Raw genomic sequence first — 13,723 nt, 5'->3', positions numbered from 1 at the left:
ACAACCAAGTATATCTTGTGAAGCTTCTCATAAAACAATCAAGTGTATCTTGTGAAGCTTCTCATAAAACAACCAAGTATATCTTGTGAAGCTTCTCATAAAACAATCAAGTATATCTTGTGAAGCTTCTCATAAAACAACCAAGTATATCTTGTGAAGCTTCTCATAAAACAATCAAGTATATCTTGTGAAGCTTCTCATAAAACAACCAAGTATATCTTGTGAAGCTTCTCATAAAACAATCAAGTATATCTTGTGAAGCTTCTCATAAAACAATCAAGTATATCTTGTGAAGCTTCTCATAAAACAACCAAGTATATCTTGTGAAGCTTCTCATAAAACAATCAAGTATATCTTGTGAAGCTTCTCATAAAACAATCAAGTATATCTTGTGAAGCTTCTCATAAAACAACCAAGTATATCTTGTGAAGCTTCTCATAAAACAACCAAGTATATCTTGTAAAGCTTCTCATAAAACAACCAAGTATATCTTGTAAAGCTTCTCATAAAACAATCAAGTATATCGTGTGAAGTTACTTGTAAAAATGCAGGTATGCCTTGTAAAATAGTTCGCAGAAATATTAGAGTATCTTGTGAAGCTCCTCATAAAAACTAAAGAATATCTTGTGAAGTTCCTCAAGAGTGCAATTATATCTTGTGAAATTGTTCGTAAAAATGTAAGAGTATCTTGTGAAGTTGCATCTTAATAGGAAGTATATCTTTGAAGTTACTCAAAAGTGCTTAAACGTTTAATGACAATATTAAAGAATAAAAACAAAGCATATTTCACAAATATATTGTAATTGTTTTTATAAAGAAAGAAATTTAACTTAATTACACAATGTCTATTTGTGTTTCACTTGTGGAAGGCTATAAGAACGAAAAGGGCAGTTAATGGAATATATTAGAAAATTCAAACAAACATTACTTGGAAGTTATCACATGTTACGGTCAATGAAAACAGGTTTCTATTTCTACACATTTTAACTGTTTTGTGGTGAAGTATATGACATATTTTGTGAAATATAACAACTTCAGTACTTTTACAAGTCATATAAGGGGTTTATTGAAGAGATTTTCATGCTGTATATATTCGGTTTTAATTACTTTAGTTTTGTCATTCATAAATCAATATCTATTGGTTTCAAATCGGCTTCTGACTTGAAATCACTAGATTTCCACCACTTTGTAGCTGATTTTCACTTTCATTTCTACTGATTATCACACAAATGTCAATTGTAACAACTACGCGGCATTCTATCAGGTCGCGCTAAGTGATACAAGACCTATTCGTTCTTACGCACGTCTTCATAAGAGTTAACAACTGCTTAATGGTGGAATTTAATATGACGAATAATTGTTTGCTTTTAGACCGAAATACATTTATGATTTTAGAAACTGGTTTTAAAAAGACCTATTTTAAATCCATTTTTCATTTTAAAAACTGGTTATAAACATAACTCGTTTACATAAACTTCGTATAGTAAAAACTTGTTTTAAAGCCCAGATTATTTAACACTTGTGGATACAATCTGTCAACCAGATAAACTTCTTTACATTCAATGAATTTTCTCGCGTGTACAACAATGTTTGTTACATTGTAATTTTTCTCCAGTATACAATAGTGTTTAAATTATCTTCACATTTTCCTGAGTACAATAGTCTTTAAAATATTGTAACTTTTCTTCTTTGTACAATAGTGTTCAACATATCTTGACTTTGCTTCTGTGAACAACAATTTATTGCAACAAGTTTAACATCTGCACTCAAATGCTTTAAGTGGTAAACGTGTTAACATCTATGCTACAGTGGTTTAAATGGTAATTGTGTTAACATCTCTACTAAAATGCTTTAAGTGGTAAATGTTTTAGCAACTGTACAAAAGTGCTTTAAGAAGTCAATGTCTTACCATCTGTGCTAAAGTGCTTTAAGTGGTAAATGTGTTAACATCTGTACTAAAGTGTTTTAAGTAGAAAATGTTTTAACATCTGTGCTAAGGTGGCTTAAGTATTAAATGTGTTAACATCTGTGCTAAGGTGGTTCAAATGACAATTGTGTTAACATCTGTACTAAAGTGCTTTAAGTAGTAAATGTTTTAACATCTGTGCTAAGGTGGCTTAAGTATTAAATGTGTTAACATCTGTGCTAAGGTGGCTTAAGTATTAAATGTGTTAACATCTGTGCTAAGGTGGTTTAAATGGTAATTGTGTTAACATCTCTACTAAAGTGCTCTAAGTGGTAAATGTTTTAACATCTTTACTAATGGCCTTTAAGTTGTAAATGTGTTAACAACTGTGTTAAAGAGGTTTAAATGGTAAACGTGTTAACATCTCTACTAAAGTGCTTTAAGTGGTAATCGTATTAACAACTGTACTAAAGTGTTTCAAGTAGTAAATGTTTTAACATCGGTACTAAGGTGATTTAAGTGGTAAATGTGTTAACATCTGTGCTAAAGTAGTTTGAATGGTAAATGTGTTAACGTCTGTGCTAAAGTTGTTTAAATGATAATTGTGTTAACGTCTGTGCTAATGAGCTTTAAGTAGTAAATGTGTTAACTTCTGCTCTAAAGTGCTTTAAGTGGTAAATCTTTTAACATCTTTACTAATGCTTTAAGTGATTAATGTGTTAACATCTGTGCTAAATTGGTTTAAATGGTAAACATGTTAACATCGGTACTAAGGTGATTTAAGTGGTAAATGTGTTAACATCTGTGCTAAAGTAGTTTGAATGGTAAATGTGTTAACGTCTGTGCTAAAGTTGTTTAAATGATAATTGTGTTAACGTCTGTGCTAATGAGCTTTAAGTAGTAAATGTGTTAACTTCTGCTCTAAAGTGCTTTAAGTGGTAAATCTTTAACATCTTTACTAATGCTTTAAGTGATTAATGTGTTAACATCTGTGCTAAATTGGTTTAAATGGTAAACATGTTAACATCGGTACTAAGGTGATTTAAGTGGTAAATGTGTTAACATCTGTGCTAAAGTAGTTTGAATGGTAAATGTGTTAACGTCTGTGCTAAAGTTGTTTAAATGATAATTGTGTTAACGTCTGTGCTAATGAGCTTTAAGTAGTAAATGTGTTAACTTCTGCTCTAAAGTGCTTTAAGTGGTAAATCTTTTAACATCTTTACTAATGCTTTAAGTGATTAATGTGTTAACATCTGTGCTAAAGTGGTTTAAATGGTAAACATGTTAACATCTGTACTAAGGTGATTTAAGCGCTAAATGTGTTAACATCTGTACTAAAGTGATTTAAGTGGTAAATGTGTTAACGTCTGTGCTAAACTAGTGTGAATAGTAAATGTGTTAAGATCCGTACTGAAGTCCTTTAAATATTAAATGTGTTAATATCTGTGCTGAAGTGCTTTAAATTTTAAATGTGTTATTATCTGTGCTAAAGTGGTTTAAATGGTAATTGTGTTAAGATCTCTACTAAAGTGCTTTAAGTGGTAAATGTTTTAACATCTGTACTAAAGTGCTTTAAGTGGTAAATGTGCTAGCATCTGTGCTAAAGTGGTTTAAATGGTAATTATTTAACATCTCTACTAAAGTGCTTTAAGTGGTAAATGTTTTGACTTCTGTACTAAAGTGATTTAAGTGGTAAATGTGTTAACATCTGTGCTAAACTAGTGTGAATAGTAAATGTGTTAAGATCCGTACTGAAGTCCTTTAAATGGTAATTGTATTAACATTTGTACTAAGGTGATTTAAGTGCTAAATGTATTAACATCTGTCCTAATGTGCTTTAAGTGGTAATCGTTTTAACATCTGTGATAAAGTGGTTTTAATGGTAAACGTTTTACCATCTGTACTAAAGTGATTTAAGTGGTAAATGTGTCAACATCTGTACTAAAGTAGTTTGAATGGTAAATGTGTTAACATCTGTGCTAAAGTGATTTAAATAGTAAATGAGTTAGCATCTGTACTTAAGTGCTTTAAGTGATAAATGTGTTAACATCTCCATTAAAGTGCTTTAAGTGGTAAATCTTTTAACATCTCCATTAAAGTGCTTTAAGTGGTAAATGTTTTAACATATATGCTAAAGTGCTTTAAGTGGTAAATGTGTTAACTCCTGTAGTAAAGTGTTTTAAGTGGTAAATATGTTAACATCTGTGCTAATGTGCTTTAAGTGGTAATCGTGTTAACATCTGTAGTAAAGTGCTTTAAGTGGTAAATGTTTTAACATATGTACTAATGTGATTTATGTGGTAAATGTGTTAACATCTGTGCTAAAGTGGTTTAAATGGTAATTATGTTAACATCTCTACTAAAGTGCTTTAAGTGGTAAATGTTTTAACATATGTACTAATGTGATTTATGTGGTAAATGTGTTAACATCTGTGCTAAAGTGGTTAAAATGGTAATTTTGTTAACATCTCTACTAAAGTGCTTTAAGTGGTAAATGTTATAACATCTGTACCAAAGTGCTTTAAGTGGTAAATATGTTAACATCTGTTCTAAAGTGGTTTAAATGGTAATTGTGTAACACCTCTACTAAAGTGCTTTAAGTGGTAAATGTTTTAACATCTGTACTAAAGTGCTTTAAGTGGTAAATGTTTTAACATCTGTGCTAAAGTACTGTAAGTAGTAAATGTGTTAACATCTGTACTAAAGTGCTTTAAGTAGTAAATGTTTTAACATCTGTGCTAATGTGGTTTAAGTAGTAAATGTGTTAACATCTGTGCTATAGTGGTTTAAATGATAATTGTGTTAACATCTGTACTAATGAGCTTTAAGTAGTAAATGTGTTAACTTCTGCTCTAAAGTGCTTTAAGTGGTAAATATGTTAACATCTGCGCTAAAGTGCTTTAAGTGGTAAATGTGTTAACATCTGTGCTAATGTGGTTTAAGTGGTAAATATGTTAACATCTGCGCTAAAGTGCTTTAAGTGGTAAATGTGTTAACATCTGGGCTATAGTGGTTTAAATGATAATTGTGTTAACATCTGTACTAATGAGCTTTAAGTAGTAAATGTGTTAACTTCTGCTCTAAAGTGCTTTAAGTGGTAAATGTGTTAACATCTGTACTAAAGTGCTTTAAGTGGTAAATGTTTTAACATCTTTACTAAAGTGCTTTAAGTGGTAAATGTGTTAACATCTGTGCTAAAGTGGTTTAAATGGTAAACGTGTTAACATCTGTACTAAGGTGATTTAAGCACTAAATGTGTTAACATCTGTGCTGAAGTAGTTTGAATGGTAAATGTGTTAATATCTGTGCTAAAGTGGTTTAAATGTGTTGCTAATTTAAAACCCGTAATAAAGTCGTTTATATAGTGAATGTTTTATGAATATAACATCTTTAACGAGTGGTTTAAATAGTAAATGTTTTATCAATATAACTTGTTTAATGAAGTAGTTTAAAATTACTTTTAAATCAGGTACATTACAGCTGTTTTTTGGTTTGTTTTAAAAGTTTCTTTGAATTTGTTCATCATAGCTCACAAATAGAGGTGTGTAAAAACAATATTTATCTTTTGTTCATTGACAAGATGTTGCGAAAACGACTTTTTCTTCAACATTAGAACCAGTTGAGCTAGAAGACCAGAGACAATAGGATGTTTGAAACGTTATGTGTGTATGCAGTGGAACCCGTTAACAGCTACTCTGCAAACGCTGAAGACTGGTGAATTATTGGTACCTAAGAGGATGAGAAGTTATAAAATCAACTTAATTGTTATTTACACATTCCTTTTGATTGATTGATTGATGTAAGAAAAACATCTACAGTTAACTTTATTTTAGTAACAATTTTTAAGCCTATTAGTTTTCAACGATTTGTCAGCTTTCTGCCTTTAAGTCGGTTCTTTTCAACTGGTTTGTTTTTTGTTAAGCACAGAGCTACACAATGGATTATCTGTATCTCATCCCATCACGGGTAACGAAACCAGTTTCTAGCGTGTTTTAAGCCTAACAATACGGTTCTCCAATTATATACGAGGAAGTAACTAATAAATATAAAATACAAAATAATTTTCATCTGTTATGAAATATTAGTGTTACCTGATTCAAAGATATTTAGTTTGTGATTGTTACGTTTTTATGTCCTCCTGTCTGGCATCTTTACAGTGTGATGAATGTTCATTATGTAGTTTTGCACTAAAACAAAACACAGAAAACTTACTTCTTGCGATCATATAATTATTTTGAATTGATCTATGTATATTATTGGATACTTATGTCAATATGTTTATATTTGAAACAACAAAATTTTAAACTCTGTATTTTAGTTTTATTTCTACATTTAGTATTTATTATTATTTTAAGTAAGACACAAGAACAATTATTGAAAGTTTTACATTGCAGTTTCTTTCTTATCATGAGTCACACTGTTAGAAAACAGGTTTAGATACCCGTAGTGGGCAGAACACGGATAGTCTATTGTGTAGCTCTGTCCTTAATTCCAAACAAACAAAACCAAAATCTCTCATAATTATGCAGCAACAAAGATAATGTAACGCCCCCAGTGGCATAGCGTTACGTCTTCGGATTTACAATGTTAGAAACTGGGTTTCTATACCCGTTGTAGGCAGAGCACAAATAGCTCATTGTGTAGCTCGGAGTTTATTTTCAAAGAACCAAGTAAGCCAGAGTGTGTAACATACAGATAATTTACAGAAAAGCTAAAAACAGGCAAGGAATTATGACTAAAATAGCCTTTTATATCTACTTTATTGTATTCAGAATTTCGTCTACAATTTATCAACAATATTAACAAATACAAATACAAGAAACTAGTTTGATCATTCAGGTTCGTGGCTCTTACAACAAACGTTCTTAGATTTTTCACCGAAATAAAGAGGCAGAAAATTAACATTTTACTATAAAAGGTCTAACACGAACTTTGAGTAGTCTCTCAGTAAATGACGTAAAAACTCAATGATTCTTGAATCGGAATAAAACCGTTATCGAACACATCCCAAGTTCTTCAAATAACTACCTCAAAGTGACTTACTATACGAATGTAAACATAAATTTTAATGTAAATTGTATGAGAGATGTAATGTTCAAATCAAGAAAAAAAGACAGTATAGATTATGAAGAACATTATTCGAATGATAAATAATTTTGGTGAGAGACACAACTTCCAAGGAGTCAAATGTATTGAATAGACATAAATATACAACATTAGCGGATTGTCTGGAAGCACCCTCATTCTATTTCTTTTCTTTGGTCGATGACTAGTGGACTTAACTGGTATGTGATTCCTTTGTCGCAGGATAATACGTCATATTATTCAGGCTCTGAAGTAACCCCCACATCTACTAGAATCCAGCTGATAGGAAGTAAGAGTGAGTTCATAATCAACAGAGTTTGTTCTTCTATTACTTGCAAACAAGACTATTCTACAACGCGCGTTAGTGGGCTAGGTAACAGATGAAACAGAGGAGGTTTGTGGCACAGGATAAGATATATATATAGTCAAAGATAAAAAAAAATGACAGTAATAAGTAATTCAGTTGTCCAGCCTAAACAGCAGGAACGTATTAAAAATATATGACAATACTAGAATAGAAAGCTGGTTATTACAAAACACTAACTTAAAAGCTGAGTGAGAACCGTATATGAGGTTAAATATTAAAACAACAAAGAACATTCAAACAGTTGAATCAATAAGTCGAAGAAATCATAAGCTGTTTTTAATCACCAATAAATATTGAATTTTAGTCTCTACGATACAATATGAATATTATAATCATAATATAAATCTATCAATGTTCTTTAAAGTTTACTTATTTATGTAGAGATAAGTTATTAACTATAGGATGACTCTTTCCCTGTTATGATGTTTTTACAACTAAGCACACTTGTTATGCCATGAAAGCATATCTAGGAGAATATATATTGATGGAAAAAGAAGATTTCAAAACAAAGTAATATATAGATTTGATAAAAATCTAACACTTCAACAGAGGAAACTAAATGCTCAATAGGTTTTGTTTTTTAAAATTTATTTTATAGTTGTACATAAATTATAATCCAATTAGGTATTATACAAAATGATTGCAATTGAAATTTTTTCACAACTCATACGATTTCAAGTAATTGTTTGATATTTTGAAAAACGCATTTGCATTTTCTCGTTACGTTGGATTTCACATCGATGTATGAAACATACAGAAAATTTTGAGAGTTATAGAGATGGTGTTTAGTCCAGCATTGTGTGAAATAAATCGAAAATAACTGAGAATTATAAAGATGTTGTCAAAGGCAGCACTGCGTGAAATACACAGAAGATAACTGAGAGTTACAAAGGCGTTGTCAAGTGCAGTACTGTGTAAAATACACAAAAGATAACTGAGAGTTATAAGTGCAGTATTGCGTAAAACACATAAAATTAAATTTATCAATGTGGTTACGAGAGGTATACTATTGTTTTTTCCTTAATAACATAACAAAAATATATCTTTTTAGACAGTGAGTTTTCTGTTGATTTTTTAGTGAATTCACTTCCCGTATTACCCTGTTTCTTTTTAATTAAGTATATATACTTATAACTTCCGCCATTCTATTTTCTCTAAACTTTAATTTTAGACTTTAAAATAACAGTTTTGTATTCTTTGAGTATATTTGTTCGTTTTTGTCGTTTTCAAGGATTAAGCTACAAACCTTTAAAATATGGCCATTGTGTATCTCTGCATGTATACAATTTTTATGTGTGTGTTTACACGACGAACATTTCGACAGATTCAAACGTAATAACATTACGCTTAAATTGAAATTCTATTTTTTTCTGGGCATTTCCTGACTATAATAAAAAGCAGTTTCATTAACTTTGTATAGAAGTTAACATTAACTATATTCCCCCGAGTCGCAGTTTAATCGTAAGTTCATTAAATATATGCTAAAAATGTGTGGATTTGTGAAAACTGAGTATTTCCTCAAGGTAATGAATCGGTTCCATTAACATCGAAGAGACTCCACGTAATGCTAACTTGTAACAAGCCTATTATTTGGACCAGATATTGTAGTAATTAGTATTCCATTTGGAAATAGCAACTATAATCTCAGATAAAAGCATCAGAGAAACCTGAATATTCCAGAAGATTGCCTCACAAGTAACTGTCATACCTCATCCGTTAATACTGATAGATATCATTGTAGACTTCATTAGTCTGATGTAATTACATCAGTTACGATTGAAAGATATCATTCTAGAATTAATTAGTCTGATGTATTTATATCAGTTACTATTGACACATATCATTGTAGAAAAAATTACTCTGATGTAATTACATCAGTTACTATTGACAAATATCATTGTAGACTTCATTAGTCTGATGTATTTACATCAAGTATTATTGATAAATAACATTTTAGACTTTTTTAGACTGGTGTATTAATATCAGTTACTATTGATATATATTATTGTAAGCTTAATTAGTTTGATGTAAATACATCAGTTACTAATGATAGATATTATTGTAAGCTTAATTAGTCTGATGTAAATACATCAGTTACTAATGATAGACATTATTCGAAACCTTTTCAGTCTGATGTGTTTACACTCAGTATAACTATTACATGTTTTGAGTAATGCTCACAAACTGGTTCCATCACCGATATTTTGCTGCAGGTGGTTTCTGGTATCTGATTTAATTTTTAAAATAAACTATACATTTATTCTCTAAGATATTCCAGATATTCAATAAAAGTTCCATATTTGGAACAAACGTGAGGTTTCCGTCAGTTTCACATAGACGTTTTGTTAGCACTGATAAGCGCCTATCTTAGATCAGTATTTATATTCTAGTTAATTGCAATCGCATAAAAAAACATTGTTCTTGTCGTCATGAAAACATGAAATTGTTATCACCAACTTCAAATGAAGTCTCTCTGTTCCAGTTACAGCAAAAAAAAAGGTGGACTATCTACAAACTGATAAAGCGGTTAGAATAATTACATGGGTGCATCAGATCCCACTGAGAATAATTACATGGGTGCATCAGTTCCCACTGAGAATAATTACATAGATGCATCAGTTTCCACTGAGAATAATTACACAGGTGCATCAGTTCCCACTGAGAATAATTACATGGGTGCATCAGATACCACTGAAAATAATTACATGGGTGCATCAGATCCCACTGACAATAATTAAAAGGTGCATCAGTTCCCTCTGAGAATAATTGCATGGATGCATCAGATACCACTGAAAATAATTACATGGGTGCATCAGTTGCCACTGAGAATAATTCCATGGGTTCATCAGTTCCCACTGAGAATTATTACATGGATGCATCAGTTCCCACTGAGAATAATTCCATGGGTGCATCAGATCCCACTGACAATAATTAAAAGGTGCATCAGTTCCCTCTGAGAATAATTACATGGGTGCATCAGTTCCCACTGAGAATTATTACATGGGTGCATCAGTTACCACTCAGAATAATTACATGGGTGCATCAGATCCCACTGAGAATAATTACATAGGTGCATCAGTTTCCACTGAGAATAATTACATGGGTGCATCAGAAACCACTGAGAATAATTACATGGGTGCATCAGTTCTCACTGAGAATAATTACATGGGTGCATCAGTTCCCACTGAGAATAATTACATAAGTGCATCAGTTCCCACTGAGAATAATTACATGGGTGCATCAGTTCCCACTGAGAATAATTACATGGGTGCATCAGATACCACTGAGAATAATTACATGGGTGCATCAGTTCCACTGAGAATAATTACATAAGTGCATCAGTTCCCACTGAGAATAATTACATAAGTGCATCAGTTCCCACTGAGAATAGTTACATGGGTGCATCAGTTCCCACTGAGAATAGTTACATGGGTGCATCAGTTCCCACTGAGAATAATTACATGGGTGCATCAGATACCACTGAGAATAATTACATGGGTGCATCAGTTCCCACTGAGAATAATTACATAAGTGCATCAGTTCCCACTGAGAATAATTACATGGGTGCATCAGAAACCACTGAGAATAATTACATAAGTGCATCAGTTCCCACTGAGAATAATTACATGGATGCATCAGTTCCAACTGAGAATAATTACATGGGTGCATCAGTTCCCACTAAGAATAATTACATGGGTGCATCAGATCCCACTGAGAATAATTAAAAAGGTGCATCAGTTCCCACTGAGAATAATTACATGGGTGCATCAGTTCCCACTGAGAATAATTACATAAGTGCATCAGTTCCCACTGAGAATAATTACATAGATGCATCAGTTCCCACTGAGAATAATTACATGGGTGCATCAGATACCACTGAGAATAATTACATGGGTGCATCAGTTCTCACTGAGAATAATTACATGGGTGCATCAGTTCCCCTTGAGAATAATTACATGGGTGCATCAGTTCCCACTGAGAATTATTACATGGGTGCATCAGTTCCCACTCAGAATAATTACATGGGTGCATCAGATCCCACTGAGAATAATTACATAGGTGCATCAGTTTCCACTGAGAATAATTACATGGGTGCATCAGAAACCACTGAGAATAATTACATGGGTGCATCAGTTCTCACTGAGAATAATTACATGGGTGCATCAGTTCCCACTGAGAATAATTACATAAGTGCATCAGTTCCCACTGAGAATAATTACATGGGTGCATCAGTTCCCACTGAGAATAATTACATGGGTGCATCAGATACCACTGAGAATAATTACATGGGTGCATCAGTTCCCACTGAGAATAATTACATAAGTGCATCAGTTCCCACTGAGAATAATTACATAAGTGCATCAGTTCCCACTGAGAATAGTTACATGGGTGCATCAGTTCCCACTGAGAATAGTTACATGGGTGCATCAGTTCCCACTGAGAATAATTACATGGGTGCATCAGATACCACTGAGAATAATTACATGGGTGCATCAGTTCCCACTGAGAATAATTACATAAGTGCATCAGTTCCCACTGAGAATAATTACATGGGTGCATCAGAAACCACTGAGAATAATTACATAAGTGCATCAGTTCCCACTGAGAATAATTACATGGATGCATCAGTTCCAACTGAGAATAATTACATGGGTGCATCAGTTCCCACTAAGAATAATTACATGGGTGCATCAGATCCCACTGAGAATAATTAAAAGGTGCATCAGTTCCCACTGAGAATAATTACATGGGTGCATCAGTTCCCACTGAGAATAATTACATAAGTGCATCAGTTCCCACTGAGAATAATTACATAGATGCATCAGTTCCCACTGAGAATAATTACATGGGTGCATCAGATACCACTGAGAATAATTACATGGGTGCATCAGTTCTCACTGAGAATAATTACATGGGTGCATCAGTTCCCTTTGAGAATAATTACATGGGTGCATCAGTTCCCACTGAGAATTATTACATGGGTGCATCAGTTCCCACTCAGAATAATTACATGGGTGCATCAGATCCCACTGAGAATAATTACATAGGTGCATCAGTTCCCACTGGGAATAATTACATAGCTGCATCAGTTACCACTGAGAATACTTACATATGTTTATCAGTTCCCACTGAGATTAATTACATAGATGCATCAGTTCCCACTGAGAATAATTACATAGGTGCATCAGTTCCCACTGAGAATAATTACATGGGTGCATCAGATCCCACTGAGAATAATTACATGGGTGCATCAGTTCCCACTGAGAATTATTACATGGGTGCATCAGTTCCCACAGAGAATAATTACATGGGTGCATCAGTTCCCACTGAGAATAATTACATAGGTGCATCAGTTCCTTCTGAGAATAATTACATAGGTACGTCAGTTCCCACTGAGAATAATTACATAGGTGTATCAGTTCCCACTGAACATTCATAATTTAAGCAGAAATAAGCAGTAATAACAAAATAAGCTGAAACGTGTTGCCGTTACCAACTAATTTAAAATTATCTACATATATAGTTCCCGTATTTTAGAGACATTGCGGGAAGCAAAATGAAATACCTGGTTTGGTTTCTTTTGAATTTCACACAAAGCTACACGAGATAACATAAAACATCTACAAGGAAATCAAACAAGAAAACACTATGCGTGGCGCTATATGTCTTGAAAGCGAGTGGTGAAGACACTTTAATGGGCTGGTTGGCTTTGAATAAGAGCTTTCTTTTTCGGAGTTGGCGAGCCGTGCTATCCTTTCAAGATGTGTGTGTGTGTTACAAGAGCGAGAGTCAGTTCCATAGCATGGCAGAGTGATACTGACTGGCATTACTGGTCAGTAGTTCAAAGTTAGGGATAACGGCAGACAGCGTTAATAGCTTTACAATAATTACAGATTACAAATACGAGAGCTATTTAATGTTGTCCGTTGTGTAAGAGTTCTATATGTGTATATATATAAATATTGTGGTGATTTATTATATAAGGTTGCTATGGTATGATATATTTCTCTGCTTCTTCGTTTTGTTTGTTTGTGTGTGTGTTAAATCTAATACTTTTAAACCCGTAATTTTTTCCGGTCTTCATTTTAAACCATAAGTCATGAAGTCATCTGTAACATGTAAAATTTCCTATGTATATATTTTTTATGAAGTCACTCGCTAACAAGAACCACAGTGGTAAACGGATATTTTTTTTAATATTCTAAAGACGGCTTGTATGGGTATTTGCACTTTCATTAAAATAAAGTACAGAAAAACGTTTCGAACTTCTCAGGTTACAGCCGTCGTGAGAATACATTTTTACTTCAACTGGGTTTCTCATCATCACGAATATTTTTGTTATTTAAAACAGGGTAGTTTAGTAA

At 32.6% G+C, this 13,723-nt stretch overlaps 1 long non-coding RNA gene across 1 annotated transcript in view; it reads right to left on the bottom strand.

Annotated features, from left to right (window-relative positions):
* The window catches only part of LOC143222500 (uncharacterized), a 128,217-nt gene that overhangs the window by 62,750 nt on the left and 51,744 nt on the right, over positions 1 to 13,723 (bottom strand). The gene's annotated exons all lie outside the window — the stretch shown is intronic.

Source organism: Tachypleus tridentatus, chromosome 8 (assembly GCF_004210375.1).
Source record: "Tachypleus tridentatus isolate NWPU-2018 chromosome 8, ASM421037v1, whole genome shotgun sequence".
NCBI lineage: Eukaryota > Metazoa > Arthropoda > Merostomata > Xiphosura > Limulidae > Tachypleus > Tachypleus tridentatus.
Note: the sequence above shows the minus strand (reverse complement) of the source record. Positions and strands in the feature narration are given on the sequence as shown.